The sequence below is a fragment of the Acomys russatus genome, chromosome 20 (genome assembly GCF_903995435.1).
Source record: "Acomys russatus chromosome 20, mAcoRus1.1, whole genome shotgun sequence".
Taxonomy (NCBI): Eukaryota; Metazoa; Chordata; class Mammalia; order Rodentia; family Muridae; genus Acomys; species Acomys russatus.
Window position 1 is genome coordinate 10,806,149 of NC_067156.1, and position 20,025 is coordinate 10,826,173.

Genomic DNA, 20,025 nt, shown 5'->3' on the forward strand with positions numbered 1-20,025 from the left:
CCCTAGAAGCATAGCAGGTACTCTTAACCACTGAGCCATCTCTTCAGTTGTGTAGCATGTGATTTAGATAATTAAAATAATCAACTCCAGGGCCAGTGAGATGACTCGGTGGACAAAGGCATTCTCTGCCAAGCTTGATAACCTGGGCTCAGTCTCCAGGGTCCATGCGGTAGAAGGAGTGAACTGACTCCCACAAGCTGTCTTCTGATCTCCCCCCCCCCCACACACACACACACAAACTTAAGTATTCAAATAGTACGTATGCACAACCCTTGAGTTTAGTCAGTGGTGTGCTCCCTGGGAAGCAGTGACTTCCTCTTCTGAAGAAATTAAGTTAATAACACCATTCATGTCAGAGGGCTTGGATGAGAATCTAGTGATTTAGTACACACTGAGAAATGGGCACAGTGTCTGATACATAGGAAATACTTTGCTATTGCATGTTGAGGGTTCCTTATCTTCAGACCTTGAGAAGTATTTTAGCTGTGTTTTTGTTTTAGGATATTTGCATATACCTAAATAAGATGCCTTGAGGACTGAAATCCTAGTTTAAACATGAAATCCATTCCTTTTTCATACCTACCTTAAGTATTTACTATTTAAACATTGCATGTATATCATTTATATTTCATATATACCTAAACAGCATGATGAACATTTTTGAATATTGTATTGTAGGTGCTGAGGCTTCACACATGCTTGGCCCCGTGGAGGTAATTCGCACATTGTTTTCACTGTGCCTGTGACTGTCATTTTCACGTATTCTGTCAGTACTCAAAAAATGTAAATTTTGAACATTCCTGATTTAGGATTTTAAATTAGGAGTGTTCGGCCTGTGTTATTGAAAACACTAGTGGACGGGACTGGTTTTAGAGAAAAAATGAAGAGACAAATTCAGATGGAAAGGAGGTCTTAGATTTAGGAAAAACAGCACACAGTAGAGGAACAGGCCTCGAAAAGAAGACCCTGCCCTCCCAGCTCTAGAATCTGTGGAAAGGGGCACAAAGAGCCTGGCAGAACTGCCCTTGATAAGCCCATGGGTGACCAGGACAGAAAATACCTGGGGACTTGTGTGGGGGACTCACCCCAGCCTCCTAACTGTGCACCCGCTGTTCACAAATGCATGGCGTGTCCATTCTCTGAACTATCAGCTTTGCGAGAAGAAAATGCTACATGTTTCTCTTCCCATATCACAGTGTCCTGGAGCGCAGAAGCCAGAGGCCAAGTGGAAGGGCAAAGGTCACGGCCCTCAGGTTTCTCTGGAACTTCAGGCTCTTTTTCCTTTCTGTTAAGTTCTATGTACCGAGAAGTCACTCTCTGGCTAGATTCTTGTAAAATGTCTGGGTCCCCCTGTCCAAGGAATAAAGTAGAAAGCCCTTTGTGTAACCACATATTCCCTTAGGTGGCTGATCTGCCTCCACGACTCATTTCTGCCAGCTGCCTTCCGACATCATGTGATGGCAGTAACCATCTTGCTGTTGCATGCCTTTGTAGGCATCCTCTCAGCCTAAACTGCTTCTCTCCTTCTCTCTTCCTGGGGAACACCTCTACTAGCTCTAGCTTTCTGTATTCTACAAAACATTGTCTCCTTTTCAAAAGAGAACCCTTTTCTATGAGGTCATTTGTACCCTGAAACACTCTTTTCTACTGTGCTAATTGCCGTCTGTTTTCAGGCTTGCTTTCCCAGGTAGCTGTGGGCATGGATATGCTGGCTTCCTGTTGGCTTCTCCAGCTCCTACTACCATGCTTGGTACAGGAAAAGTGATAAATGCTTGTTGAGTTGACCAATAAATAGCTCGGTTCAGCACATTCTGTGTTACTTCAGAGGTCACCGCATCTCTTCATCATAAGCAACCCACCAGGTGGAGATATTAGTAAGACCTTCAAGATCCAGACCCGTGTGGACAATGTTCTTTGCCATTCATCTGAGCCCACTGCCAGTGAGACCCCCACTCATCACAAAGTAGAGATTATGTTTATCGACCAGTGTTGTGGTCATTATTGGCATGGATAACATGTTTATTGTTAACTTATCCGTGGTCTCCCTTACTATGGCTTTCTCTCTTTAAAGCAGCAGTTCTCAATCTGTAGGTCACGACCCCTTTACTGACAAGGGGTGAATGACCCTTTCAGGGAGTTGCTTAGGACCATCAAAACACAGATATATACATTACAATTCATAATAGCAGCAAAATTACAGTTAGGAAGTAGCAACCAAATAATTTTATGGTTTGGGGGGGGGGTCACCACACCATGAGGAGCTCTATTAAAGGGTCGCAGCATTAGGAAAGTTGAGAACCACTGCTCTTGACGCCGTATTTCTAGTGAAATATATAATCTAAGTTTGTTTTACACTTAGAGTCTATAGTTTGTGACATGATTTGGATTTTTTTCCTTCAATGAACCTATCTATTTAATATTACAAAGTAATATCCACAAAGTAATCCTTTTGCTTTTATTAGGACCAAAATAAAAATATTTTATTATGAAACTATTACTGAATTTTTTAAAAAGCCACCTTCTTAGACTGTGTGTGAGTCTGTGGCTCTGGTGACTGGAAATCTCAGAGGAGCTCTGGTGCCAGGGGCAGTTATAGGCACTTCCAGTTAAATCTCTCCTTAGAAAGAAGATGAGAGCTTTAGCTCTCTGCTGAAACAGCCTCCCAAGAAGCGCCACCCCACCAGCATTCCTAAGTTACACATTTCTCCTGGGTCTAGCAGTGAGCAGTGAGAGAAAGATAGCTGGTACTGGCTCCTCCTGAATGCCTGTGCACTCTGGAAAACTGGACGTTTCCTCCTTCACCCTTCTCAGTGTTGAATATGAGGGTGTCACATCAGTTTTCTTTAGATGATTCAAGATCACATGTAACTTTCCTACTGGATTTTCTACTCACTCCCAAATCTATGTCTTTAAAAATTTATACTTTATTCCTACCTAGGAAGCAAATGAAAACTTGTGCCATCAGAGTATTTTTGATTTAATTTTTGTGGTGTGGTGGACCAATGTGGTTTTTTTATATGTCTATATCATAAAATATTTAAACATGGAAAAATTCAACGAAGAAAAATGTGTACTACAATTCTATCATCCTAACTTAACTGTCTACCACTATTTGGACTTGGGATATATATCACTTTTGTGTGTGTATATATACATATATACATGTAAGTACGTATGCATGTAGTATATATGCATGTATTATGTATGTATGCATGGTGTGTATCTCTGCTTTGGGCCAAACTATAGTAAAAAGTTGAAGCTCACATTTTTCATTTAACAATGGATGTACATTTTATGTGGTATTTTATATTTCAAATGTGCCATTAAAATGATTCTGTAGTATTTTATCAGATAATTTATTCAACTCTTTCTGATTTGACATTTTAATGATTTATTATGGTTTCATATTAATAATATCTTCATGACTTTTCTGTAGGCAAATCTCTGTGTATAGCCAAGATTTCTCACCCCCCTTACTAGACCCTAAGCAGTGAATTTCTGTATTAGAATGTATAAATGTTTGTAAAGGCTTTTATACCATTAATTTGTAAAGTTTTACTTATGGTGCTTAGAAATTGAGTTTATATTATTTTTTATTATTTACCAGATGAGAGAAGACACTTATCAAAATATTGGACAAGAAGGGGCTGGACTGTATCTGAGTGACACAGTGAATTCACACTCAGTGCTCAGTGACACAGTGAGTGCATACTCAGTGCTCAGTGACACAGTGAGTGCATTCTCAGTGACACAGTGAGTGCATACTCAGTGACACAGTGAGTGCATACTCTGACAGTGAGTGCATACTCAGTGACACAATGAGTGCATACTCAGTGACACAGTGAGTGCATACTCTGACAGTGAGTGCATACTCAGTGACACAGTGAGTGCATACTCTGTGCTCAGTGACACAGCAAGTGCATACTCAGCATGCTCAATCCCAGATTTCTCATCCCACTAGTGTGAACATCTAGTAACCAGCAATAAACACTAAGCATAGTGTTCTATAAAGGGCAAACATACTTAGTGAGGACTGACAACACGGCTCAGCAGGGAAAGACACTTAGCAACTTGAGTTCAGTCCCTGGAACCCTGTATTAGTTACTTTTGATTGCTGATGAATACACCATGATCAACAAAACTTATAGAAGGAAGGTTAACTTGGTCTCATGGTTCCAGAGGGTGAGAGTCTGTGATGGTAGGGGACAGACATACTGCACGAACAGCAGCTGAGAGCTCACATCATGAACCAAAAGTGAGCCAAACATCTTTAAAACATCAAATCCTAAAAACAAAAAACAAAACAAAACAAAACAAAAAACCAACCCATCAAATCCTGCCATACTTCTACCCAAACAGAACCAACAACTGAGGAAGGAGAAAGAGGGAGGGAGGGAGGGAGAGGGAGGGAGGGAGAGGGAGGGAGGGAGGGAGAGAGAGAGCATGCCAGAGAGAGATTGAGAGAGAGAGAGAGAGAGAGAGAGAGAGAGAGAGAGAGAGAGAGAGAGAGAGAGAATAAAGAAATCAATATAATAAAAAGGATACCATATCTTTTAATAAAGAGAATAACTAATGAAAACCACAAATCTTGACAAATTTTTCCTACATCTTATATTTTTGGTTGTGAGCCTAGCCTTTATCAGCTAAGCCATATCTCCAGCCTGCTTCCTACATCTTAAAAGAACACATACAAATAGAAAAATACGATAAAAATGTGACTTACTGGGAAATAGTAAGAACCATCAGATATCAAGAAAGAGTAGAAAATCCTCACTATGTAGAGCTGTGAGCATTCTGTTATTTTTCACACCTCTGTCCAGGCCTATGTTTGTATTTCCTCCACAAAATAGTCCTGAATTTGACCTTTTTCCTTTCTTGACTTTAATCAGTAAGATGCATGTCTTTCATTTCCCCTGCATCCTTACCGTTTAGTCGTATGGGAAGATAAAATACCTATGAGGAGGTATCTAGCTTAAGTGGATGGGTGCTCACTATCCCCTGGCACTTAAATAGGCACCGGGGAGTCATGGGGGCAGAGACCATTGAGTTTCACTTTGCTCTAACTGTTCTGCTAATGAACTGGAAGATACCCCATTAACGTGACTGTGCAGACTCTCCTTGGGTCCTGCTGAAGGCTCTGACATACATAAGCACCATCTTTGCTTGCCTCCCACAAACTCTCATCCAAACTCTATTTTAAGACACATTTCTCCAGCACTACCTCAGATGCTTTACAAACAAACAAACACACACACACACACACACACACACACACACACACACATTACTATTGCAATGGTAGTAAAAATGTAAATTCTACACTCTCTTTCCAAATATGTTTTCAATACATTGCTGAATAATTTGGAGTCACACTTACATTTGGAAATGTTGGCCCTTTTCCAAAGACCTAAGTACATTTGCCACATTTTTTAAACAGTTAATACAATGAGGATGAACTCAATAAAAACAATAAACATTTATGAAATATTAACAGAAAATCTGATTTTTTTTACCTTGCTTTCTAGCATCACAAGTGCTTTATATTAGAGTGAATTTAATAAGAGTAAATATACTGAGTTGAAAACATTCACTGTGTTCAGTTGCACTTCTAATTTGTCAGAATTTAATAAGGAAAAATGAAAATATTCGAAACTGTTCAAACAACAGTCAGATGTGTTCTATTGTTGATGTATTTATTACAGTAACTAATACCCTTCCAAAAGGGAAACTGACAATAATGTGTCCCTCTATGCTTTGATCAACTTGTTAAGTATACTTTGATTAAAATTGGTATATAAATGCCCATTGCTCATTACCTACTCTTCATCCATCCATCAGTCTGCCCACTTATTCAATGAGTATTTATAATATTCATATATGCGAGGCACCCTCCAAGCCAGGGGGACAGAAAGATGCATTCATGGGGGCAGGGTCCAGAAACACTATAATTATAACCCATGAGGCAGGGATAAGAAGGGTGGCATGTGGGGACTGCAAAGCAAGTATCCTGCTTGCTGAGAATTACTAGAGCAATCCAACTCTTCAGAGAAGATGGCCTGCTAGAAAACCCTACCATACAAGGCTCTGGACCATACAAGGCTCCCTACAACCATAGAAGACATGGGAAGAAGGCTAGGAAGGGGCCAGTGTGACTAATTCCACTGAGGCTAGAGCAGCAGTCAGTTTGCTTTTGCTGTATCTTGAGATCTGAGGTGGGGACTAGAGAGATGAGCAGGAGAATTAGGCAGGATTCAAATTACAGAAGGCCATGTCCATGCATTGAAGGGACACCACCTTCATCACAGAAGACCTGTAATGGATGCTATACAACGAAAGTGAAGGCTACTGGAGTACCACGGGCATTCCCAAGCTCAGGTCTGAATTTTGGAGAGGGTACCCAAAGTGGACTTGGAGAGGTTGGCGGGAAAAGATGGAGGACAAATCAGAGGCAGGAGAAACATCTGGTGATAGATCACAGAGGGTGTAGCTAGGACAATACGTTCTCAGGGGTGCAAACAAGGGGGCAGATCTAAGGTACTTATTAAGGAGCTGAAACTCCTCAGAACTTGATTAATTCATTCTCATCATTCTCATCATTCTCCAGAAATGATCATGGCTTTTTGGGATCAAAAAGCACATCCAACTGTAAGACATCCAATGTGGGTAGCCATGCAATTAGGACATAGGGACATATATAAAGACTGAAAAAAAAAACAATGAACGTTGAACTTTTATGTCAGTCTGTGGTAAGTCAGATTAGAGAAGAAGCAGAGTAACTTTGAAGGGACAGACCAACCTCTAGGCAAGTGTGGGTTTTTAATCGACAGCTTTAACTACTAAGCGGCATCGTTTATCTCAGCCTGGTACTTTTAAATTGACTTTATTCTGTTGACATGCCTGACTAGCAAGGAGGATCCTTTATCTTGTTTGGGGCCATGGTAGAGATGATTCCATTAGCAGCTAAGAGGAAAAAAGAACCTACTGAGTACGTGATGGGGGAGGAGAGAGAATGGATCAAATGTGGACATTTTAAATTTGAGTCACCTGCAAAATACATCGGACAGCTGGAAAGAACATGAGAGAATTGGGAGAGAACATGCAGGACGGAGGTGCATATTTGGTAGCCAATCCATAGAAGTGCTAACAGTTGACAGTGTGGGATCTTTTTGTTCTACCCAGATAGGAATCCTGAACAGATGAGAGAATCTCTTCTAGTGCTGGTGGTTGCACCCTTTAGCGTCTGTGAGCAGCAGCAGCAGCAGCAGCAGCAGAAGCAGCAGAAGCAGCAACAGCAGCAGAAGCAGCAGCAGCAGTGGTGGCAGTGGTAGCAGTGGCGGCAGCGGTGGTGGCAGCAGTGGCGGCAGCAGCAGCAGCAAGCAGGTGGGAGCAGCAGTAGGTAGTCTAGTGTCTTACAGCTCTCACAGACCTGGGATCCTGGGACATATTAGCTCAACAAATGATCCAACTCTTGTGTAGACTCAGGGACTCAGGGCTCCTCAGTCCATGGTGGAGGTTGTCACTGTGACTTGCTGGCACAGACTCTGGGCTGGCTCTGTTCCTGGCAGTGGTGGATATTACAGCTTCTAGGCCCGTGGCATCTAAGACTCCTTTCTTTATGGCTATCTCTGCTGCTTCAGATGCTGTTACGTGTTGATGTTGTGGCCTTTGCTTCAACTGTTACCACTGCCACTCTGTTGTCACTAGACACTTCTGTAGCTCCAACTCTTCAACTGTCAAGGCTTGCATAAACCCTGTGGCCACCAGAACCTTCCTCCCCACTGCTGCCACAGTCAAGGTGGCACTGTTTGTATGACCCCCACTTCTGCAGACCCAGTGTTCTTTAGGGTTCCTCCTCTTATTCACCTGTCAAACCAGTCATTTTGCTGCTTCTGCAGCTGGGCCTGCCAGCCGCTTGCTTGCTCAGCTGTCTCTGCTTCTACTGCCACTTTTCTTAGTGTCACCAGCTCAGCCTGCTCTGCTAAAGGGCAGTGAGGAAAGACCACTGGAGGGATTTTTATGAACCTGACACTGCAGCACCGGGAAAGGCGACACAGGAGCACAGTTCCTATTAGGCTCAGCAACTGAACCAACAGCCTGCTGAGGTGTCCAGAGAAGGGGTGTTTGCGACAAACACGCTTTCATGCAAAGGAAGGTTCCTGTTTAACACACTCCTGCCACTCACTGCTTTGCACCAGTCACAGTAGTCCCTCTGCGGGGCTGTCAGGGGGGAAGTGCGCCCCCTCTGGGCTGGATCCGAAATGGTTGCCAAGAAAGTTAGACCTAAACTTCTTTAAAGTGTCCTGACTGACTGAGTACAAGCTCTCAGGAGCAAATGGTTCTGACAGTCATGTAGCTTTGGAGCTGTCTGAGGAGTGTTCAAAATACAGGTACAGGTAAATGGGTGGGTCATCTGGATGTTTGACCAACAGCCCTTTTTGCTCATGGCAGCAAGAACAGCAAGGGAGGGTCCAGTAGCTGCCAATCATGAAGTCAAATCTTTGCTTACTTAAAGGGAACTAGACATTAGAAAGAGTGCTTGCATTAAGAACTTATCAGTAGCTAATAAGGATTTTAATCGTTGGTAAATAGTGTTTAATTTGCTCAGAACCTCAGGGAGAGATGGCCGTCCCTCATCAGGCTGTATTAGTTATTATTTTCTCATCGCCTTGACAAAATGCCTGACAAGCCAACCTATAGAAGGAAACATTTATTTTGGCTCACAGTGTGAAGGTACGGCCCATCAAGTCAGGAGAGACATGATGGCAGGAGTGTGAGGCCACTGGTCACAGTGCACCTACAGAGAGGAGGGGGCAGCGAGCAAATGCTGGGGCTTTGCTTCCCCCTCCTTTGTCACGACCAGGATCCCAGTCCACAGGACAGGGCTGCCCACAGTGAGGGAGAATAGTCCCACTTCAGTTAGCTCAGTCTAGAAGCTCCCTCACAGATATCCGGAACTCTGTCTCCTTGGTTATTCTAGACCCTTCCAAGCTGACAATCTGTTACCCACCACTGGTGCGACCGCTCACATGTCTTAGAAGTAGACACGGTTTCCCTAGAAAGAACATACTGCAAATAGAAGTGTGGCAACTGATAAAAACGTGGGGAGCAAACTACCTAGGGGGAGTCACAGGGTAGTGGAAAAGAATCATCAGAAAAATAGCAATCAGTGACACCTCATGCCTTCTCCTTCTACACACATTCTCTCCTATACTTTGAATATTTTTCAGGGTTCACCTTAAACTGTACACACACACACACACACACACACACACACACACACACACACACACGATGCTGTTTCCTGGTCAGAAATAATTTAGACCCTCTTTCTAGTATTTTGGGTAGCACACTTCTCAACGACACTTGTCCACCACTATAAAGACCTGAGATTTTATATATGTGTTAGCTCACAACTCAGGCTTCCACACTTTTACGGAGGTTGTCAAAAGGCAAGACACACCTGGGTTGGAGACAACAGCGGACTCCTCTTGGCATTGTGGGTGGCAAAGCTTCATGATGGCATCAACCCCACACCTCTACCTCCTGTCCCCAGCCTGGAAAAGACTGCCAAGGCCACTAGCGCTTCTGCTTACAGGACAAACAAAATCGTTAGGGATCCAGGGACACTGTCTACCAGTAGCTGCTTTCAATGTCTCCTCTGCTTTTAGAAACAGTTATTGTCTCATGTGTGTGTGTCTTTCTCTCTTCTTTCTGCTCTTTCTCTCTCTCCTTCCTCTTCTCTCTCTTTCCACTTTCTTTCTCCTTCTCTTTCCCCTGTCTCTCTCTGTATGTGCGTGAGTACAGTCATGGTCTGGCTTGCAAGTGGAGGTCAGAGAACAACTTGTGGGAATTGATTCTTCCTTTCCACCATGTATAAGGGATTGAACTTGGATTGTCAGGCTTGGCAGCAAACACCTTTATGCCCTGAGCCATATTGCCAGCCTGCCTTCTCTGTCTCTACATATCCCTTGAATCTTTCAGGTTAGTGGTTGTCATGGGGAAGTTGTTAATACTCACCAAAGTAATTATCTCAAGTAGCACCAATATCGGATATCATTTAGAGCACCTTTGTACAGAAGTATCTGAAAGATGCATCTATTTTGACTTTTTTTGTTTTTTTATTTTTATTTTTTTTTTGACTTTTGTTTTAGGCTGCTTAAAAAAATACTTTGATCATTGCTAGCCTTAAGAACAAAAATGTATATTAATCCATCCTGATATTTTTACAGTTTAAAACAGAGTCCAGAACGCCATAATTTGTTCACAAAAGTTTAAGTAAATTTGGTCACTTGGATGGTCCCATGGCTCTGCAGGGTGGAGCTACCCTCGAAAGCATGAAGAGGAAGAGAGGATGAACAGGGCAGCTCTACTGATTGCGGTGATGTGGCAGATCATCCTAAGCAGAGCTTTTTACTTATTTTTTAGCACTAGGAGTAGGCTGGATGTCAAGGGTGTGATGAGATGGGACTCCTCAAACCGTGTTGGCGAAAAAGTAAACAGGTGGAGCCTTTGTCTGCACTGGGATATTCTTGATGTGCTTTATTTATTTATTTATTTATTTATTTAATATTTATTTATTACATACACAGTGTTCTGCCTCCATATACACCTGTACATTGGAAAAGGATATTAGATCTCACTATAGATGGTTGTTAGCCACCATGTGGTTGCTGGGAATTGAACTCAGGACCCCTGGGAGAACAGACAGTGCTCTTAACTGCTGAGCCATCTCTCCAGCCCTCTTGGTGTGCTTTAAATGCATGCCAAATAACTTAAAATTGAAGAAAACACCCTCAGCACATCATTCTAACTGTAGAAAAGAAGTTTTATGCGCTAATAAGTTAAGCCCAGAAACGTATTTATAATAGCACACACTTTTAAGATTCCTTCTTGAAGTTGAAGAATTCTACCATAGCATGATAAATCACTGCATAGACCATGGAAAGACATCATTACCAGCTTCTCCTCTGAAGAATAAATTATCGCTGCCCCCAGACAGCTGAAATATTGGAAGCATGCATCTTCCCGGGATCTCTTCTATGTCATCTAGTTATACGATATGGAAAGAAGAGAACTTTCGGTTGCTTCTTGGTTTTGTTTGGAGCTCTACAGTGAAACTCAGCAGAGAGGATAGAGGCAAATTCTTTGCTTATCCCTCCCAAGCCAGCTAATATTGAAGAAACTTCCCCAAATAAAGCATTCTAAGTATAGAAAAGAGGCTTTATGAACAACTCAGAAATGTATTTATGAATGCATTCAATTCTTGATGTAACAAATAAATAATTATCATATTTATTCATTACTATATATTTTATAACAGTGAGAAGAGTTACTAAATTCAAAATTCTTTCAGGTTGATAAACTGATTTTTAGGTTTTATTTTAATATACAATTACCTGACATTACTTATACTTAACATGATAATATAAAACTACTATTTAGGAAGTAGGTCGCACTTTATCAGCTTTACCCCGTTACTCTGCTCCTAAAAGTGCCATGTCACCCGATGAGAGTAAGTGATGAACTGGGATGCTCATGATAAAAACACTTACTTACACTTTACTTAAAATGCAAATGTGAAATCCGATTGGAATATTCAGAATCTTGTTAAATTAAGTATTGCCCCTGGGTTTGTGTAATGTCAAAAACCAAATACCACATCTGGAGGCAAGATGACAGGGATTTAATAAAGCATGCAACTTTGTAAATTAGCAAAAAATATCCAGAAAAAGAGTTAATAAAGTTCTCATTATTGGCAAATCTTTCCATGCCAAGATATACATTGGCTCACTCATGTTACTTTCATCTGAGACAGGCATCTTGGAAGTCCCTGATGTGCAGGTGAGATTTAGTGCCTTTGCTTTCTAGGGAAGGCCCCAGTCAGCAGTTGCCTGGCCCTTTTCTGGTTTAAAGAAACACAGAGAAAAAAAAGTACAACCAGCCCAGTGGGTTTGGCAGCGTTTTCTAGACTTACATGATCAGGGAGTAATGGAAGCACCGCAAAAGGAAGCCCTAATGACAGTGTCCTGTGGGGAGTAATTAATCTCAGGTTCCCAGGAAGTAAAGATGAGGACGCCTTCTCTATTGCATTCCCCACTAAAGTGGACCAGCAAGTAAAAGACAAGGTAGCAGCCCAGAGGGAAAACTTCAAGAGGGAAAGAGGATGGGAAAGGCCATGAAGGAACAGAGGAGACAGGCTGGAGCAGCGGGGAAAGCCTCCTGGACCAGCCTGAGCTGGGCCTACTGCAGGTAACTGGATCAACGAAGGGAAAACAGGACTTTCCTCTCAGGGGCAAAGGGGGGAGGGGGTGATGAAAGAGAGGCTTGGGGTGGGTCATCAACATTTGATAATAAATAAGACTATTGGAAATATAAGACTTTCAGTGTACTGAGGTGTATTCATTATACACACACACACACACACACACACACACACACACACACACACACTTTAACTTTTTATTACTTCCTTGTCAATTTCACATCATGCACCCCAATACCACTCATCTCCTCCCATATATATATATATATATATATATATATATGTATATATATATATATATATATATATTTTTTTTTTTTTTTTTTTTTTTTCCCCAGACAGGGTTTCTCTGTGTCGCCTTGGCTGTCCTGGACTCGATTTGTAGACCAGGCTGGCCTCAAGTTCACAGAGATATGCCTGCTTCTTATATTTTTTTTATTAATTTATTCTCACACATATTACACCCTGACCACAGTTTCCCCTCTCTCCTCTCCTCTCTCCTCCGAGTCTCTCCCCCTCCCCATCCTCATTCACTCTGCCTCCACTTTCCTTTCCCTTGAGAAAAGGGCAGGCCTCCCAGGGATAGCAACCAAACACTGCATATCAAGTTGTGATAAGACTAGGTACCTCCCCTCATATTAAGGCTGGGCAAGGCAACCCAGTAGGAGGACAAAGGTTCCAAAAGCAGGCAAAAGCATCGGAAATGGCCCTCACGGCCTCTGTTAGGAGTCCTACAACAATTGCAAGCTACCCGGACTATAACATGTATGCGGAGGGCCTAGGTTGGACTTCCTGCAGGCTCCCTGATTGTTGGCTCAGTATCAGTAATCCCCTATGAGTCCAGGTTTGTTGATTCAGTGTTTTTTCTTGGGGGTGTCCTTGACCCTTTTGGGCCCTAAAATCCATCTTCTCCTTCTTCCATGGGATTCACTAAGTTCCATCTACTGTTGGGTTGTTGGTCTCTGCATCTGTTTCTATCAACTGCTGGATGGAACTTCTCTCCCAGGCTCCTGTCTCTGAGTATTGCAAACTACCTTTAGGAATGATTTCTTTACTTTTTTTCCCCCTTGGCCATCTCTCCTAGGTCCATAGGCTGTTGGGTCTCTGGTTTCTGGTCCTCCAGGCAGGGTCAGAGGTGGACTCCCACTTATGGTATGGGTCTCTAGCTGGACCAGTCATTGGTTGGCCACTCACAATTTCTGTGCCATCTTGACCCCAGCACATCATGCTGGTAGGACAAATTATAAGTCAAAGGTTTTGTAGCTGTGCTACAGTCCCTTTACTGGGTATTTGCCTGGTTATAGGAAATGAATGGTTCAGGGTTCATAACCCCCATTACTAAGAGTCTTAGGTAGGGTCACCCTCAGATTTCTGAGCATTTTCATTGCCCTAGATTTCTACCTTGCCCCCAAATTGCCCCTCAATTCCAGTTGTCTTCCCTAGTACTCTTTTTCTCCAACCTCCCACAACCTGATCCGTCCTGTTCCTGTTCCCACCCTCCAGTCACCGGCAATATCTATTCTATTTCCCCTTCCTGGGGAGATCCATACATCTCTCCTTGAGCCCTCCTTGTGACTCAGCCTTTCTGGGTCTGGGGGTTGCCTGGGTTACCTCACTCAGGATGATTTTTTTCCTAGTTCTATCCATTTACCTGCAAATTTCACAATGTTATTGTTTTTAGTAGCTGAATAGTACTCCATTGTGTGAATATACCATATCTTCTTTATCCATTCTTCAGTTGAAGGACATTTGGGTTGTTGCCAGTTTCTGGCTATTACAAATAAAGCTTGTATGAACATAGTTGAGCAAGTATCTTTGTGGTGTACTCTCCAAAGTGATGTAGCTGGGACTTGAGGTAGATTGAATCCCAATTTTATGAGAAAGCACCATATTGATTTCCAAAGTGGCTCTACAAGTTTGCACTCCCACCAGCAATGGGGGAGTGTTACCCCTTATTCCACAACTTTGTTAGCAGGAGCTGTTACTAGTGTTTTTGATCTTAAGCTATTCTAATAAGTGTGAGATGGAATCTCAGAGTCATTTTGATTTGCATTGTCCTGGTGGCTAAGGATGTTGAACATTTCTTTAAGTGTTTCTTGCTCATTTGAGATTCCTCAGTTGAGAATTCTCTGCTAAGATCTATACTCTGTTTTTAAAATTTGGATTATTTGGTTTGTTGATGTCTGGTTTGTTTTGCTTTTTTTTTTTTTTTTTTTTTGGTTTTTCGAGACAGGGTTTCTCTGTGTAGCCTTGGCCATCCTGGACTCACTTTGTAGACCAGGCTGGCCTCGAACTCACAATGATCTGCCTGCCTCTGCCTCCTGAGTGCTGGGATTAAAGGCGTGCGCCACCACGCCCAGCTTGTTTTGCTTTTTGAGACAGATTTTCCATGTGTACTTCCGGCTGTCCTGGAACTCACTCTGTAGACCAGACTGGCTTCCGACTCATAAAAGTTTGCCTGCCTCTGCCTCCCACATCATGCTCGGATTAGAGGTGTGCACCACCACCACCCAGAGTTTTAGTGGTTTTTTGAGACTTGTAGCCAATCTTCTTTCAATTATCTCTATCACGTATCCATTGTAAATACTGCTTTATATGAATATATATGCAAATTTAATCCAGCAAAGTTTCCATGTTCTTTTTAAAAATTCTTTTTAAAAGAATTTTACATATATGGGTGATTTGCCTGCATTCGTGTGTGTGTGTGTGTGTGTGTGTGTGTGTGTGTGTGTGTGTGTGTGTGGTGTGACATGCATGCCTGCTGACTATGGAGGCCATAAGAGAGTGTAGAGGGCATTTGATCTCCTGTGACTGGTATGACAGATGGCTGTGACCTACCATGTGTGTTCCTGGACTCAAACCTGGGTCCTCTGGGAGAGCAGCCAGTGCTCTTAACAGCTGAGCCATCTTTCCAGCCCTTAATGTTCCATATTCTCCCCTCTTCCCGCTTCCTTCTCCTCCTTTCCCTCTTCTTCCCTCTCCTTATTGTAGGTCAGAGTGACCTCAAATTTACCTCAGCCCTGCTTCCTTGGCCTCCAGTGAGGTATGAGTACCAGGATTACAAATGCTTCCCATCATTCCTGACTTGTTTCCTTGTAATGAGTATACGATCAGGTTTCGATATCAACAGGGCTTCACTGTGTGTCTTATCATAACAATAACACAAACTTGGTTTGATGCAGACTAGCTCTCGCTTGGTTCTAACCTACAGTCTCTATTCTGTCTCGAGAACTCATTTAACTGGCGAGTTATCGGATACTGAAGACTTCTAAATACCTGGACTTTCGCCCCAATTCCTAATTTCCAAAAATTTTTTTTTGTGTTTTGTCGTCAGGAAATGTATTATTTCTTCATGTTTTATTGAACCTGGTCATCACCTGTTTGTGATCTATTTATATGAATGAGTCATCGGTAGTGCCCAAGTAGTGCCAGCAGGTGTTCTTTATTTATTCAACTTAGGAAGTAATGCATATCCATTCTCTTTACATTTACAATGGGAACATCCTCTTCCTACTCAAGTTCTGGTAGTTTCCGTAAATGTCTGCTTCTCATGTAGGCATGTTAAACAAAACAAAACAAAACAAAAAAAATGTTGGCTATGACTTGGACTCCTCTGTTTGCTTTTGCAACTGCCTTCTTATTTCTGTCCATACGTTTTGTTGTTAGGCTCACAGAAGCTTATGATTGCCACATCCCCTTGATGGCTTGTTCCTTTTATGTCACCTGTCCCTGTACATATTTGCCTTCTATACTTTTAATTCTTTCTACTGGTGTTTGCCTAATGCACCTATTCCATTATTTCCTTTTTATATCTCTGTCCCATCATGTTGTAATACTGTCTCTTAAAATAATGTATTGCTTGAATTGAAAGAACATACAATCTGATTTGAGAAACAGAAGAGCTGTCTTATGGTTGGGGAGTGCTAGGTCTACTGCTGCTGCCTAGCACCTTAACCTCCTCTGTCTCTTTGTTATGTAATTTCTCAGTGAGAAACACAAGATGCCTCTGACAATGGTTGCAAGGAAACAGACTTAAGTCTGCGCAGTGGATGTCAAGATGCCCAAAGCAGGCAATAAATTCAAGACTTAATTTGGTTTTCCTGTGTGCCTGTGGAAATCAGGACAGAAATGATTGTGCAGGTACAATAAAAGAACAATTTAATAAATTCTACTTTGCTTTCCATTATTCCTCCCCCCTCAGGTTTTCATGGATGAAAACCCTTGGGAAGGCATTTTACCATGATCTATGCAGAGAGATGCCATCAGCGTGCTGTAAAAAGCCTTTGAAGGTGGGTGTGTCTGGCCTATGCTTATACAGTGCAGGGTTAGAGTGGCTTGATCCAAAGTCTTCAGTTTTATTGAAGAAAAAGTGCACTCGCAAAGCGACGCCTTTCTTTATAATGTGAACATTTCTGAAGGGAACAGTGACGTCAGGGTTTCCTTTTGCTTCCCTTTGGATCTGAGGATGGCCTTAATGAGTGTTTTATAAACAAGCCCGATCACACTGTCAATACTGTAATACGAGAAGTGAAAAGTAATTATACAGTGAAAGGTCAGTATCCACCCTTGCAAGTCACTGCACTGAGGGATGCAACATATTGTCTCCCTAGGGTGTGTGTGACAATCCCCGGCACACAGTAGGCTTTTAAATGTTTGAATAAATGCTTGCGTGGGTGGATGCCACATTAGTTACTCTCCTTACTGCTGTAATGCAATGCCACCAAGAAGCTGACCAGGGGAAGAAGTGTTTACTTTGGCTGCAGTTCAAGGGCATCCAGTCTGTCCTGGAGGAGAAGACATGGCAGCAGGATGTCAAGGAGCCAGCTGGTCACTTCACCTATGCGGTGAGGAAGCAGGAGTGATGAGTGCTTGTGCTCAGCTTGCTTTCTCATCTTCATTTGTCCAGGACCCAGCCCCTGGAATGGTACTGTCTATGATTAGGACCATTCTTCCTACTAGAATTAGCACAATCTAGAGCATCCCCCACACAGACATCCCAAGAGGTTTGTTTCCATGGTGATTCTTAATCCTATCACATTGACAATCAAGATTAAGTATCACAAATGTTGGGCAGTTCTCCATGACACAACCTGGTCTTCCCTGAATGCTTCCTTAATTCGCACAGGCCTCTCCTTGCCACCAAACATAGGTTGTAACTCTACCGCTTTTGCCAATTCTGGCACCCTGGAGGACCAAGTCTTTCCTTTTTTAGTGTTTCCACTTTGTCAATCCCATTGAGTAGTACTTTTTTTTAAAAATTAATTTATTCTTGTTACATCTCAATGTTTATCCCATCTCTTGTATCCTCCCAGTCCTCCCCCCCCCATTTTCCCCTTATTCCCCTCCCCTATGACTGTTCCTGAGGGGGATTACGTCCCCCTATATATTCTCATAGGGTATCAAGTCTCTTCTTGGCTACCTGCTGTCCTTCCTCTGAGTGCCACCAGGTCTCCCCCTCCAGGGGACATGGTCAAATGTGAGGCACCAGAGTACGTGAGAAAGTCATATCACACTCTCCACTCAACTGTGGAGAATATTCTGACCATTGGCTAGATCTGGGAAGGGGTTTAAAGTTTACCTCCTGCTTTTAAAAGAGCATCTTATGTGTGTTGTCCCCCTTATTCATAAAATTAGTTATATCCCCATAGCACCTCCCCGATAATCTCCCTTGAATGCAACAACCCTTATTATCAATTTGATAGCCTCCTTTATTATAATTATTGTGAATGTATGTTCAATTATATATGCCTATATATGTATATAGATCTTTATATCATGTTGTATGTACCTGTTTGCATGTTTGTCTACTTCTAGTTTATGGTGGACTGCCTCTTTTAGTCATATATTTTTTTAATCCTTGAGAATTCATGCTGTGCGTTTTTATCAAACTTACTCCAACTTCTGCTCCCTCTAACTTTTCTTAGCTCCATCTCCATCTCCCCACTCCTCTTGAACTTAATGTCCTCCTCTTCTTTCTCTCTAATAAGCCATTGAGTCTAATTTGTGTTTTCTGTAAACTCCTGGGTTTAGGGCCATCCACTGGAGTGTGGTCAACCTACCAGAAGCCACAGCCCTAAGGAAAGCTGGATTTTCCTTCTCCAGAAACCACCACCTGTCAGTAGGTAGCTCCTCAGTTAGATGTGGGGCTCAGAGTCCCTCCCCAATCTATGCTGGGGTGTTGACCAGCTTGATCCTGTACAGGTCTGTCGAGGGCAGCCACAGCAGCTGTGAGTTCATGAGTGCAGAGGTCTTGTCATGTCCAAAGACACTGTTTTGTTCTGGTCCTCCCTGACCTTGCAGTCTTTTTGCCCCCTCTTCCTTGATGTTCCCGAGGGAGCAGTGATAACAGATGTACCACTTGTACTGAACACTCTGATGACACTTCTTCTCTGCACTGTGACCACTTGTGGTCTTTTGCATCAGTCACTGTTCACAGCAGAAAAAGCATCTCAGATGGAGACCCAGAGCAGCACTGATCTGTGAGTACAGAGAGGAGTTGAGACAGCAGCTGCAGCTGCAGCTGCAGTGAATTATTCCTTAACAGATTTAAAGCCTATTCTTCACTAGCAAAGGTTCAGCAAGTCCTTATTTTTTGCTACCATTTACTGTTGTTTTATAAAAATAATATTCAATACAATACATGCATGTATTGTAAAACCCAAACAATACCGAAGCATAGAAAGTCAATGGCTGAAGTTGCATCTACCTCCTGCTCTCCTCTCCCATTCCCCTCTGTAAACAGTTAAAAACCAAACATGCCAGTTATCTTTCTCAAACTCATTTTGCTCACTGAAACATTTGGAGCTATTCTGACATCAGCTCAAAAGAGTTATCAACCAATCTCTCCTAACCCGGATGTTTGGAAAGTTAGTTCATTCTCATGGACCATCTAACCAAATTTTAGGAGCTTTGTGAGGAAATGGAAAGACTTTTTTCTTGGGGTTCTCATAGTAACCCTTTGAGGAAGGTATCACCTGTCCTGTTTACTCTGCAATGACACCAATGGCAGCGAAGTTATGCTAATCTTCCCGGGACAAGCTTTGAAGAAGAAAGGAAGGGGAAACCACCCAGTGAGCTCTGCTTACCTGAGCACACTGCTCCAGCTGATTCCTGGGACTGAACCAACAGGGCGAGCAAGGCAACACATGTTTCATTATTTTGCCAACTTCTGAAAACATCCCAGAAGTGGGATTTACCCAATTGCCACTGAGGCATCTGTACAATGTTTTCCTCTAAAAATGTACACGATGCTTATACATTGTCACCTCTGGGAAGCCAGTCTTCGTCCCAGGATCGAACTCCCTAGAAAGCAGAGGTATTATGCCTGTTTGTACTGAGTGATCATTGGACCTTGGCGCTACCTCCTTTCTTCTCCTCCTCTCTTCTTTATTTTTGAGGTAGGGGGCAAACAGGTAGGGAGACATGATCTTACTATGTGGACCAGGTTGGCCTCAAACCTATGGTCCTTCTGCCTCTACTTCCAAGTGCTGAGATTTCAGAAGGACACAACCACGTTCAGCTTTAGAACATGATGTGCTGTTTAGGCAACAGGTCCACCTTCTAGGTGCTTATGAGCTAACAAGGCAAATTCAAGGTCCAGAGTGAACGTTAGCGAGGATGACGCTACAGCAGATAGAGAATATTCTTCCTACTGGTGGGGGGGAATGGGGGGTGTGGGGAGGTGGGGGAGGTGCTTTGCAGCCCCACATGTCTGCATTTAAACACGTCCTCTGACTGCTCACAGGCACAGAGTCCTGGGTAGG